The sequence below is a fragment of the Calliphora vicina genome, chromosome 2 (assembly GCF_958450345.1).
Source record: "Calliphora vicina chromosome 2, idCalVici1.1, whole genome shotgun sequence".
Classification (NCBI taxonomy): Eukaryota; Metazoa; Arthropoda; class Insecta; order Diptera; family Calliphoridae; genus Calliphora; species Calliphora vicina.
This window is the reverse complement of record NC_088781.1, coordinates 97566716-97579936: the sequence shown is the minus strand read 5'-3', so window position 1 is coordinate 97579936 and position 13221 is coordinate 97566716.

The following is a 13221-nucleotide window of genomic DNA, read 5'->3' as shown; positions in this document are numbered from 1 at the left end:
CGGAGTTAACAAAAAGTTGGACTTCTGGCCGATGAAATTGAGATATGAGCCACCGTGCGGCGCAGCTTCCAGGGGAATGGAAGCCCGACATACAATGGTGGACCATGTGATCAAAAATTGAAACATATATAGAGTAATACAACAAAAATCAATTTCTTTTAATATATCATCCGAACCAAAGTCCCAGATAGCATTTGGAAGATTGTTTTTTCAAAAATCACCAAAGCGAGACTTTTTCAAGTAGTTTTGGTGATCAAAAACTGATTAATAAGTTGTACGCTTAAAAATTATCGAAAATGATGTCCATTAATGATTAAAAAGTAATTTATTTGAAAAACAATAACAAATTGTACATCAATCTTAATATGATTGTTTACAAATATTTTTTTTAATTATATTTCACGCAGTTGGAAGATCAAAAATTACTAAAATATGATACGAAAATAACTCCAAAATTAACAGCAAATCGACTCAAAAATTACTCCAAAATGAATAGCAATTCGACTTAAAAATTATTCAAAAACGAGTGAAAATTGATCAGAAGAGGGGCTCATAAAAGACGCATCAAGAAGAGTAGGTACCATTTTCTCCCGACAAAAGTATCAATTACGATCAGAAAATGAGTGCATATTTCAATTTTTGCAGAAATTATGGAATAAAAAGCGGAAAAATCTATTTATAAAACCTTTCCAGATCAAATATAATTCAAATAATTTGAGAATTGTTTAAATTTTTAAATTTAATTGTAATAAAATTTTGTTATAATTTTTAAGGTCTCTTTTTTCAACTCTGTGTCACAAAGTATACAGATGCGTCAAATTTGACAGTTCAAAAACACTAAAATCAGTTTTTTTTTGAAATTGTTTCGATAGAAAGAGAAAACAAATTTGCGGTTTAATACAGACAGTGTGTTAAAACAAACAACTATATAAATAAGCACAAAACAAAACCAGTTGAAATTGTTTCGAGCGAAAGAGACAAATATATTTTTTTTGCCGTGTCGCCTCTGTATACTTTGTGTCTGTGTGTTTGAGGAGTCTGGTGAAAGTGGTTTGAAACCCAATACATATAAATAAAATGATACCAATACATTCTTATAGTTAGGTTTTTTTGACAGCGTTTCACTTCTTGTTATTATTCTTTGGTCTGTTATATAAATTAAATTCTACCACAAATAAAATTATGTGTCAGTAATTAATAATTTTTTTTTTCATTTGAGCAAAATTAACGTGTTTCGGGAATAAAAGTTTCCTGCAAAGTGTTCAAAAAATTCGTAAAATATTAACGTCTTACGCCTGCAACTGTTTCGTACAAGATTAAAGATAAAATGCAAACTGTTTCTTTAATCTAGTACTAAACTGTCGTAGGCGAGTGACGTTTACGACAACCACGATAAGGGTGATTGTGTAGAAGTGTAATAACGTGATTCGGCCGTTATTTAGTCGGAAAATAGTAGTTAAAATTTCAAGTACTTTGATGTGTTTAATTCTCTCACAAGGGTGTAGAATTCACATGGTACCCGTATATTTGAGAGAGTAATTTTTAAAAAATAGAGAGTCGTACTACTTGGTATCAAGGTTGCCAACTCTTCAGCTCAGAAAATGGCTAGATTTTGAATTAAAAATGGCTAGAAATGGCTAAAACCCAAAAATAACTGAATACAAATTCATAAATATTACATTTCTTGCCCCCATTACCACGAAGTCTGGTTATGTGTTACATTTACACTGACAGTTTTCAAAAATAATTTTTACCGACTTCGTGTTAATGGGGTTTAGCATATTAACCCCCATTTTCTCAATCTCCGGTTATCGTTTTTCGTAACGATATACTTCCAATTAATAGAATTTTTGTATGAGAACTGTCAGTATATCGTCACCATAAAAAATAACCAGAGATTGAGAAAATGGGGATAAGGATTAATATGCCTGATATGTTTGCTTTGAAAACAATTTCGAAGTAAAATAAAATCAATAATATTCTCATCAAATCATCAATAGACGAATTTGTTTAAAAAGTTTCTTTGTCATTTGATAAAAAATATTGTTTTATTTTTAAAAAATTCCAAAAATGATTAAAAAAAATTATAAAATAAAAATGGCTAAGACAAAATAAAATGGCTAGATCTTCCGGCTAGATTAAATCTAGCCATTTTTTTATGGCTAAATGAAAATAAAATCGCTAGATCTAGCCGGAAAATGGCTAAATTGGCAACCTTGCTTGGTATACTTTGATCCGAACCATGAAAGAAATTTTAAAGTTAATTTTTCTCAAAGTTGACTTTATTTTAAAATAGAATTTTTATTTTTTTCGTACCATAAGAAATATTTTAAATAAAAAAGAAGCTTCATTATTCAAGACCGATTGGTTGAAATATAGGAGATATATCAGCAGCCATATCCACACTGAATGTAACATACAGTGTGAGGAAGAAAAGACAGAGACTTCAAGCCTCTAATCTTTTCGGACTTGGATCACTCTAAGTGCCAAATTCCTCCTAAACCTAAAATGTGTATTTCTAATACAGAAATTAATAAACTCCTCCTCGAAAAGAGTAGATGTAGAAGAGATTGGCAACTCAACAGATTCCCTTCTGCTAAGCAGAGGCTATCCATTGCAAGTAAGAAATTAAAAAGAGCCCTTCAGTCTGAAAAGGATCGCAGAAATCGAAACTATATTGAAAGTTTTACAAGTACTAAGCACACAAACTTCTCCCTTTGGAAGGCAGCTAAGAACATTAAGCCACCGGTAGAGGGTCAAAGTCCGATAAGAAAATCTGATGGTTCCTCGACACGTAGTGCAAAGGATAAAGCGCCGTAGTTTTCGCAGAACACTTAACCCTCTAATGCTTAAGCATGCCTCAAGGCACTCATCGCAAAATGTCAATAAATGCAAATATAACCCTAGGTCTCCACGTAGCAATTTTTATTGCTAAGTAATGTGTTCCAACCAAAACTCCCATCAAATAATTTTGTATTGGGGGATTTACCTGTTCGCATAGAAACAGACTCCGAACTAATCAATGTTAGTATAGAAGATGTTCAGAAGAAGATCATAAAGGACAATCTTAAACTAAAACAAGTAAGTAAAAGAGCAAAAACATTTTTCTTTCAAAATTTCAATAATTTATATTTTTGAGTGATTTTCGGAATTGGGGTTATATGGGGGCTATGACCAATTATGGACCGATCACCATGAAATTAGGTCGTGTGATTTATATATATGAAAGTTTACTATGTTGAATTTTGTGAGTATACCAACATTTTTAAGCGATTTATGCACGTTAAAGTGATTTTCGGAAGCGGGTTTATATGGGAGCTATGACTAATTATCATGTATACATACATGTATAAATTAAAAATTTCCCACTATGGTGGTGTAGGGTATAAAAATCTCCAGGTTATGATTTAATTACACCTTCCATGATTGGAAACCTATCAGATGTGGCAATTATTGTGCTCACAGTATTATTCAATGCGATCTTGCCTCTAGGAGTATTTCCGAATGATTGGAAAATCTCCCAAAGTATAATGATACCCAAGCCAGGAAATGATTAGACATTGACATCATCCAACAGACCTATTAGCTTATTGCCTTGTTTGTCTAAACTATTTGAGAGTATAATCCAAGGGAAAATTTTAACATTCTTAAATAGTCAAAACATTATCCCAGATCATCAATTCGGATTCCGTAAACATCACAAAGTACTGTTCGGCAATATTTTTAGATGTTGCCCAGGCTTTTGACAAGGTATAGCATAAGGGTCTAATACACAAGATTAAATGCCTACTGCCTTCTAGTACACACAAAATACTAGAGTATTACCTATCGGATCGCTTGTTTAGGATAAAATTCGGCGATTATGTGACAAGCGACTATGCGATCAATGATGGTGTACCTCAGGGAAGTGTTCTAGGACCAACCCTGTACTTATTATACACCTCAGATTTGCCTGAGTCCGAAGAATTAACCATTTCCACCTTTGCAGATGACACTGCAATTTATTTGTTTTTTATTTATTTATATTTCAAATATGCCGCAAGCCCTTGGGCCAAAATTAGCAGGACTACAACTAAACCAATTTAATTACATTAATAAAAGTATTAATACAAAAATTTATATAAGTTATAAAATTATTGAAATAAAAGATAGAAAAAAAAGAATATGAAGAAATTCCCTAGTATTTGCACAAACTTATATATTATTAAAGAAAAGAAAGATTGATAGCCCATGGTAAAACAAACAAATTAAAATTATAAATAGAGCGTATTCAATTAAAAAATTTAGAGCAATGCAAAAGTGACGTGTTGTTAAATATTGACTCTTTTAATAGTTTTACCTGTTTGATTGTACCATAGTCAGCTCCGACTAGCAAAATATCGATTCAAAATTATTTCATAAATTAGATAGAAAAATCAGAAATTTGACAAACTACATACTTATATGAAAATCTACGATCCTCATATGAAATCATTGTATTCCATAATCTAGATATAGTCACACAATACGAACGACTCATAACGAGTGAGAAGTGTCTAGGTATAATCATCGTGTGCGTTCTACGAGAATTACCAAAAACAAATTTTTGTAACAGGTAAGAAGGATTTCCATATTTAACTGTCTTATAGAAAAATAAAATTTTTCTCATATTTATAAAATGGTAAAATTTGCATCCAAAAAATTAGTTTTTGGTATTTCGAAACATGTACCCGAACACTTAGACTGTAAATATATCGAATTACCCTATTGAAACATCTCCGTAGTCTTAAAATATTTGCGGCAGAAGTGCCCGAGTAAACCTCCAAACAATATAGAAAGTGTGGAAGACAATTCGAAACAGCAACCCGATGTCTCAAAGGCCACGTAATGTTAAACAAACTCTAGTAATAACAAGATTTACATGTTTATTAAATGAAATGTCTTATATTGGGACACAATCTCCAAAGGAACATCCAAATTTCTCGAAAAAATCATTACTTTACATTTCACAGGGTTCAATTCAAAAGAATTTTCTCTAGACCATTCCACTACATGACCAAGATCCTCATTAATACGGGTTTGAAACATTTGCAAATCAGAAATTTGTGAAGTTGCCAAAAGTTGAATATCATCAGCGTAAGTATAACAATTTAAAAAAGATAATTTCAGAAACAAGTCATTAATATACAACAAGAACAACAAAGGTCCCAATATAGAACCTTGTGGAATACCTCTACTAAGGCACTTAGACTGTGAAGTTAAAGTCCCTACTTGCACAAATTGATTACGGCCACATAAAAAAGAATAAATAAGACCCCTTTCACACTAGGCAATTTAGTTGCGCAAGTCTCTTGTGTTTGTAGATACCAGAGGTAATGTCGGGTTGAGGAGAAGAAAATTTTGCATGCTTTTTTGTTGTTGAGCAAGAGACTTGCGCAACAAAATTGCCTAGTGTGAAAGGGGTCTAAGTCTGCAACCACACGAGCTAAAACCATATTGATTAAAAAGTTTTCCTACCAAAATATTATGATTAACAGAGTCAAATGATCTCCGAAAATCAAGAAATATCAAAGCACTCACGTTCCCATTATCCAAATTTATTCTAACGGTCTCAGTTATATCAAGTAACACTGCTGTAGTATTATACCCTTTCCTAAATCCGGATTGATAATCATTTATCCTTCTTGACGTATCCAAATAATCCAACATCTGCTGCCTCAAAATAACTTCGAAAACTTTCGAGAATATTGGGAGAATACTTATTGGTCTATAATCTGTCATATCCTTTGGAATTGGTATAACTCTACAAACTTTCCAAGTGTCAGGTACTACAGAGGTGGTTATAATAAAATTTATGAGATGTGTAAATTGTCTTGATATTGCTGGGAACATTAACTTTAAAAATTTAAGAGAAATTCCATCCGCCCCAATTGCATGAGATTTTATTTGGTTAATTGCTGCACATATTTCATTCTCAGTAACATTACTGAATGAAAAACCTTCAACGTTGTGCAGGGACATGGGATGAAATGCAGAATCAGTTGACGATGGCTGAGACATACAGGAAAAGTCATTGAAATCATCCAAATTTAGTGGGAAATCAATCCCATTATCCTCAAGTACCCCAACAGACCTTAATTTCCTCCACAACTGTTTCTGATTACAGTTAGAAAAATAGTTAATGCCCTTCTAATGCTCCTAATTTTTCTTATGATCGATTTCAATCTGTTGCGACAAATGCGAAAATGTTGGAAACTTTCAACAGTTTTATTTATAATATAGGTACGATAAGCCTCATTCCTCTCACGTTTTGCACTCTCAATACGAGAGTCATTGAATCAAGAATTGACATCATGAGGAACAAAACGGAGTAAAGGAACACTGTCATCAAAAAAATTCTTCATAACAGCATTAAAATAATTAGCCTTTCCATTCACGGTTACATCGCAATAAAATGGTGAAAAATCAATGGAACCCATTCCCGAAAAACATACTTCCATATCAAGACTATTGTAATCCCTATAGAAAAACTCACCAGAATTTACGAAATCTGTATCATAGAATGATAAGAATTAAGTGCAGGAACTTGAAACTGATTCGAATTTCCGACTAAGTCTATGTTCGAGACCAAAAAATAATCTATAAGTGATGTAGTCAGATTGCGAGTACAGAAGTGTGTCGCATTCGATCATTACGATAAACTTTAAAGCCTGAAATATGAACTGCGTTATCAGTAACACAATTTTTATACCATGTCTCTGTAATACCAAAGGCATCAACTAAACAATTTTCCATCAAATTCCTAGTTTCATAAAATTTAGTTCCATTTTCACTAGGAACTAAGCTCTGAGCATTAAAATACAGAACATTAAAATTTCCCTGGTCCAATGTTGAATTGATAATTCCACTATCGAGAGCTATATCACCTAGGTTATCAATCAAATTCATAATTAATAATAAATTTTAGTTTTGTGCAAATAATAGGGTTTTCTTCATAGTAAACTAAATTATATTTGTTATTCATTCATTTTTTTTTTAATCCTATATCGAGATCATATTGAAAAATTAAATAAACTAAATTTTATAACACCGTGATACAATTTTACATTTTTTTTGTTGGACTTGAACGAAACTATACACATATGAAACCTGAGATCATATATAGTAGAACTGCGTTTTCAGTTTTTCATTTTGTGATCTTTTCTCCCTTTTAAAGGACTTCAAAGTTTTAAGGATATACAAATTTCAAAAAAATTATTTAAATAGTTCTGATGAAAGGGGACAATTTCTAGAAGTAGATAATTTTTTTTATTTTTACTTTTCAGGACGAAAAGTTGTAAAAAATGTCCATTGAAAAATGTATCCTTTTATATCCTTGAGAATTTCCAATATATTTTTCTAAAAAAAATATATGTTGAAACCATGCATATATTTTAACACATGCTTAAATTTTGTTCTTATAGCTTTATAAGTTAAGCCTAAACAGAAAAAAACATTATTAAGTTCATTAAAAAAAAAATAATTTTATCGATACAGCAATTAAGATTACAAAAATATTAGATAGTACTTTTTGGACTTGAACAAGTCCACATACACATGAAACTGGAGATCGTATATAGTAAATCTGCGTTCTCAGTTTTTAATTTTCTGATCCTTTCTTCTTTTTAAAGGACTTCAAAGTTTCAAGGATGTACAAATTTATAAAAAATTAAATAAATATTTTTATAAATGTTTGTCAAATAAAAGAAGACGGTCACCAGAAATGGAAACAATATTTTTTAATTTTTCAGGACAACAAATTTCAAGGAAAATCCTTTAAACATTTTCTCTTTCATGTCCCAGATAATTTTCCTACTAATTTTAAAAAAGGGTTGAGTCTAAAAAGTTAATTCGTTTTTATTTATCAGGATACATTGTATATAAAAAGTTAAATATCTTATGTAACATCAAGCATCTAGTAATTTTGAATTGACACGTCAAAATTCTTATAAATAATTTTTAATAAGTGGTTTTTAAAAAGTAATATGGAATGTCCTAATAAAAACAAATTTTGTGTTGTTTGTGGTTTATTTGTACCTTTTAATAAAGGAAAAAATGTAACAAAGGCTTTTGTGGATAAGTATGAACAATATGTTTTAATAAACATGGTTCCGAAGGCATGGTATATACTAGAAGTTGTGTGTAATTATTGTTACAAGGGGTTACTACGATCTAAGCAGTTCCCAATAAAATATGTGTACCCAGTAATTTGGTTAAAGCGGAGTGAGCATTCGCGCGATTTGTGTCACTTTTGCCGAAATCAACCGAATACCATCAGGCTGAAGAATCAAGATAGGGAGAAAATCGTTTACCATAAATTTGATTCAGTGCAGCCCGCGGTACTACGTTCAACATCAAATCCAAAGGCTCCATCGGAAGAGGTTCGCACAATTCCATGTGATGATTTAGAATTACTGAGTATCGGCTCTAGATCAGAACTTTATTCGGAATTTTTACCAATAGGAAATATGCTAGCCGATCCATCGCCGCATTTTATAACCCAAGCGGATTTTGATGATCTCGTGCGTGACACAAATATTTCGCAAAGAAGTGCTGAAGTATTAGGTTCCCGATTACAACAGTGGAAATTGGTTTCTGAAGATTTTCGGGTAACATCAGTCCGAAAGCGTTCAAACGAGCAATCATTTGACGCATGTTTCAAAGTGGATGACCAAACTGGCATCACTTACGCAGATGATGTTGAAAAACTTTTCGATGTTAAAGAAAATTATGAAAATATAAGCGCTATTCTAAAATTAATAAATTATGACCGACATTGTTGGATGATTTGTTCTGACCTGAAAATAGTTGCCATTTTAATGGGTTTAAAAAAAGGGTTTGCCAAACACCAATGTTTTTTGTGTCTTTAGGAAGGTCGGCGCAAAGATCTTCATTACACCGACCACAAATGGCAGCCTCGTATTGTTCATCAGCTTGGACAGGATAGCATTGAGAATATTCCGCTCGTGCTGTCATCAAAAATAATACTTCCACCACCGCTACACATTAAATTGGGACTTATAAGAAATTCTGTTCGTGCACTCGTTGACAGTGCAGCTATGGTGCACTTGAAAAAATTTGTTCCCAAATTATGCGAAGCAAAGATTGACGCCGGTAGGTTCGATTGCTAAATACTTATATTATTGTATTACCCTAAGTAATCTTTTATACTTTAAGGTGTTTTTAATGGACCCCAACTAAAAAAATTGTTAAATTGCAAGGAATTTCCAAACCTTCTATCACCTATTGAGAAAAATAGTTGGAGGAGTTTAGATACCATAATAGAAAATTTCTTAGGTAATAGAAAATCTGAAAACTACGAAGAAATAGTCCGCAATCTCGTTCGCAACTTCTGTGAAATGGGTACCTAGGCACCTAGATTTTTTCACCGATAATTTGGGTCATTTTAGTGACGAACATGGGGAACGATTCCACCAGGACCTAGCAATTATTGAAAATCGCTTTAGAGGAAAGAGCACTTGTCGCATGCTCGCTAAATACTGTTGGTCGATATGTCGAGATTCACATACTCCATACAAGCGGCAGAGTAAACGTATTAATTTTTCTCCATAATATATTTTTATATTTCTTCTTTCTTTTATATCTTTATTTAGTATTTAGAATAGCTTAAATATTTTTTTTATTATATAAATTTAATTTTTTTATAATAATTGTTCCTGCTGGTACTAATTGGGAATTTGTTAGAATTATACTAAAATATGAAAGAATAAAATTTAAGTAACTCTTTTGTTTCATTTCCAATGATTGTGTTTTTTTATTTGATACACATATTGACAAACATTTATAAAAATATTTATTTAATTTTTTATAAATTTGTACATCCTTGAAACTTTGAAGTCCTTTAAAAAGAAGAAATGATAAGAAAATTAAAAACTGAGAAAGCAGATTTACTATATACGATCTCCAGTTTCATGTGTATGTGGACTTGTTCAAGTCCAAAAAGTACTATCTAATATTTTTGTAATCTTAATTGCTGTATCGATAAATGTTTTTTTTTTAATGAACTTAATAATATGGATACATTTTTCAAAGGACATTCTTTACAACTTTTCGTCCTGAAAAGTAAAAATAAAAAAATTATCTACTTCTAGAAATTGTCCCCTTTCATTTGATATCCATATAAAGAAAAACTAATGAGCAGAACTATTTAAATAAATTTTAAGATATTTCTATATCCTTAAAACTTTGAAGTCCTTTAAAAAGGAGAAAAGATCACAAAATGAAAAACTAAAAACGCAGTTCTACTATATATGACATAAGGTTTCATATGTATATGGTCCAGTTCAAGTCCAATAGTATGTAGATATTATTCAGCCACTGTTTTGTTGCTGTTTACCGGCTTATTTGTTTCTTTTACATCTTTATTTTCGTAGTAATTTTTGTTATTAATTAATTTCTTTAAAAACAATTTTCACTTTATTATTTAATTACTTGGATTACATTTGTAAAATTTTACTTCAAGTCTAAAATAATATAGTAAATTTAATTTTTCTTTGCGACCGCAAGAATTCTATTCGCTCTGCATGGCAGTATAGCCAATTTCTATCTAGGCTACTTACAGTAACTCAAGGCTGCGTAGAGCTGATTTATCACTCATCTAATTTTCCAAATATGATTCTCCACTGAGAGAACAAATGTGTTTAAGTTATGAAATATTTTCTTTGAGTTTATTATTCGAAATATTGAAATATTACACCAGTATAAGATGTTTAGATTAGTGTGAGTTACTAAAACCACATACTATTGAAATCACTTCAAATAGTCACCCTTAACATGTGGTACTGCTAATATTTTGTATGTGTCATTACTGGGAACTTAAAAGTTATGTAACTGAAGAGTAGAAAATTGTAGTTAATATCAGGAAACATAAAATATGGCTCCATTAGGACTATCCACATGACCAATACTACTTGTTATATATAGATATGGCATATAAGGTATTAGCGGTATAATGTAAAAATTAGATTTTTACACACCCCTCCGCGTATAGACTTTACAGTGTTATCCGCTGGGCTATTTTGAAGATTCACTGAAAATTTCATGAAAATCGATCTAGCCATTTTTATACCCTACACCACCATAGTGGGGAGGGTATTATGCGTTTGTGCAGATGTTTGTAACGCCCAAAAATATCAAATTAAAGTATACCGATCGACTTAGAATCACTTTCTGAGTCGATTAAACGATGTCCGTCCGTCTGGTTGGCTGGCTGGCTGTCCATGTAAACCTTGTGCGCAGAGTACAGGTCGCAATTTTGAAGATATTTCGATCAAATTTGGTACATATTACTTTTTCGGCCCAAGGTCCAAGCCTATTGAAACTGGCTGAAATCGGTCCATTATTTCACCTAGCCCCCATACAAATGTCCCCTCGAAATTGGACTTTATCGGTCATAAATGTTTAATTTATCTATGTATCTACACAAATTTCGCTCCAAATAATTTTTATATATACAAAATTCATGTCACCAAATTTTGTTACGATGGGTCCATAATTAGTCATAGCTCCCATATAGACCCGCTTCCGAAAATCACTTTAACGTGCATAAATCGCTTAAAAATGTTGGTATACACACAAAATTCAACATAGTTAACTTTAATATAGGCATAACTCACACGACCTAATTTTATGGTGATCGGTCCATAATTGGTCATAGCTCCCATATAAGGCCCACTTCCGAAAATCACTCAAAAATAGAAATTATTGATATTTTAAAAGAAAATTATTTTTACTCATTTACTTGGTGTAGGGTATTATATGGTCGGGCTTGACCGACCATACTTTCTTACTTGTTATATAGTACAAAAGGTACTTTTTTGGACTTTTTACAAATTGATTTTTTGGTATTTTTATAATATTTGGATTGAAATCTTTTGAAAAAATCAATTTCTTAAAATTTTTAAATTTTCCAAAAAGTACCTTTTGTTCTGCGGCTCCTCATATATAGATGACATTAGCGGTATAACGTAAAAAATTGATTTTACCACGCCTCTCCGCCCACAGACCGAAAATCAAAAATCTTACAGTGTTACCTGCTGAGCTATTCTGAAGATTCCCTGAAAATTTCATCAAAATCGGTCCAGCCGTTTTTTTATATATATATTAGGGTGTCCCAATTATTTTTGGAAATTTGGAACGCATACCTCTATTTTTTTATATGTATATATACATTTGATGACATGATTTTGCAAAAAAAAATTAAAAAATTGTATGTCTTGCGTTACAAAATATTTATTTTGATAGATATCCCACTCGCATCCCACTAAGGGACTAAAAATATCTTAAAGGAATGGACCTAAGCTTTCTTTTGACTACAAAAAAAATTTTAAAAAAAGGGCCCATTTGGAAAAAAAAAAGTCAAAAATTGTAAGTCTTGAGTTAAAAAATATTTATTTTGATAGATATCCCACTCGCATCCCACTAAGCGACCAAAAGGGTCTTCAAGGATAATATCTAAGCTTTTGCTTGACCTAAAAAAAAAAATTAAAAAAGGGTCCATTTTGAAAAAAAAAAGTCAACAAAGTTTTTGATTTTGCAAAAAAAGTCAAAAATTTTATGTTTTGAGTTACAAAATATTTATTTTGATAGATATCCCACTCGCATCCCACTAAGCGACCAAGTAGGTGTTCAAGGAAAATATCTAAACTTTATTTTAAGAAAAAAAAAAAAAAAAAAAAAGGACGTGTTTTAAAAAAAAGTCAAAAAAGTTTTTGATTTCGGAAAAAAAATATTAAAAATATTTTATTAAATTTTTTTAATTTTTTTTTTCGAAAGATTACATAAATAGCTATCTAAACTATTTGGGACACATTTTGCTAAGAACAATAGGTAATAAGTTACATGGATAAGAAAAAACCCCTGTTTGACCAAATTGTCAAAATTTTACCCCCTATAACTCAGAGAGTTCTCGACCGATGTTGTTGAAAAATTGTGTCTGAGTTACTATCCAATAGAGCTAACCTTGGTGCAAATTTCATCCCGATCGGAAGACATCGATTTCAAAAGTTGGTTCACTTGACATGAAATGCCCCATATATAAAACTATAGTTAAATATAAAATTTTGTCTTTCTATCATGATTGCAACCCGTGCCGACTTGCGATTTAGCTTTGAGGTGCAAGGGGAAAAATGCAATTTTTTCAGTTTTACTAAAATCGGAAAACGTCAACTCTTAAATCGATAA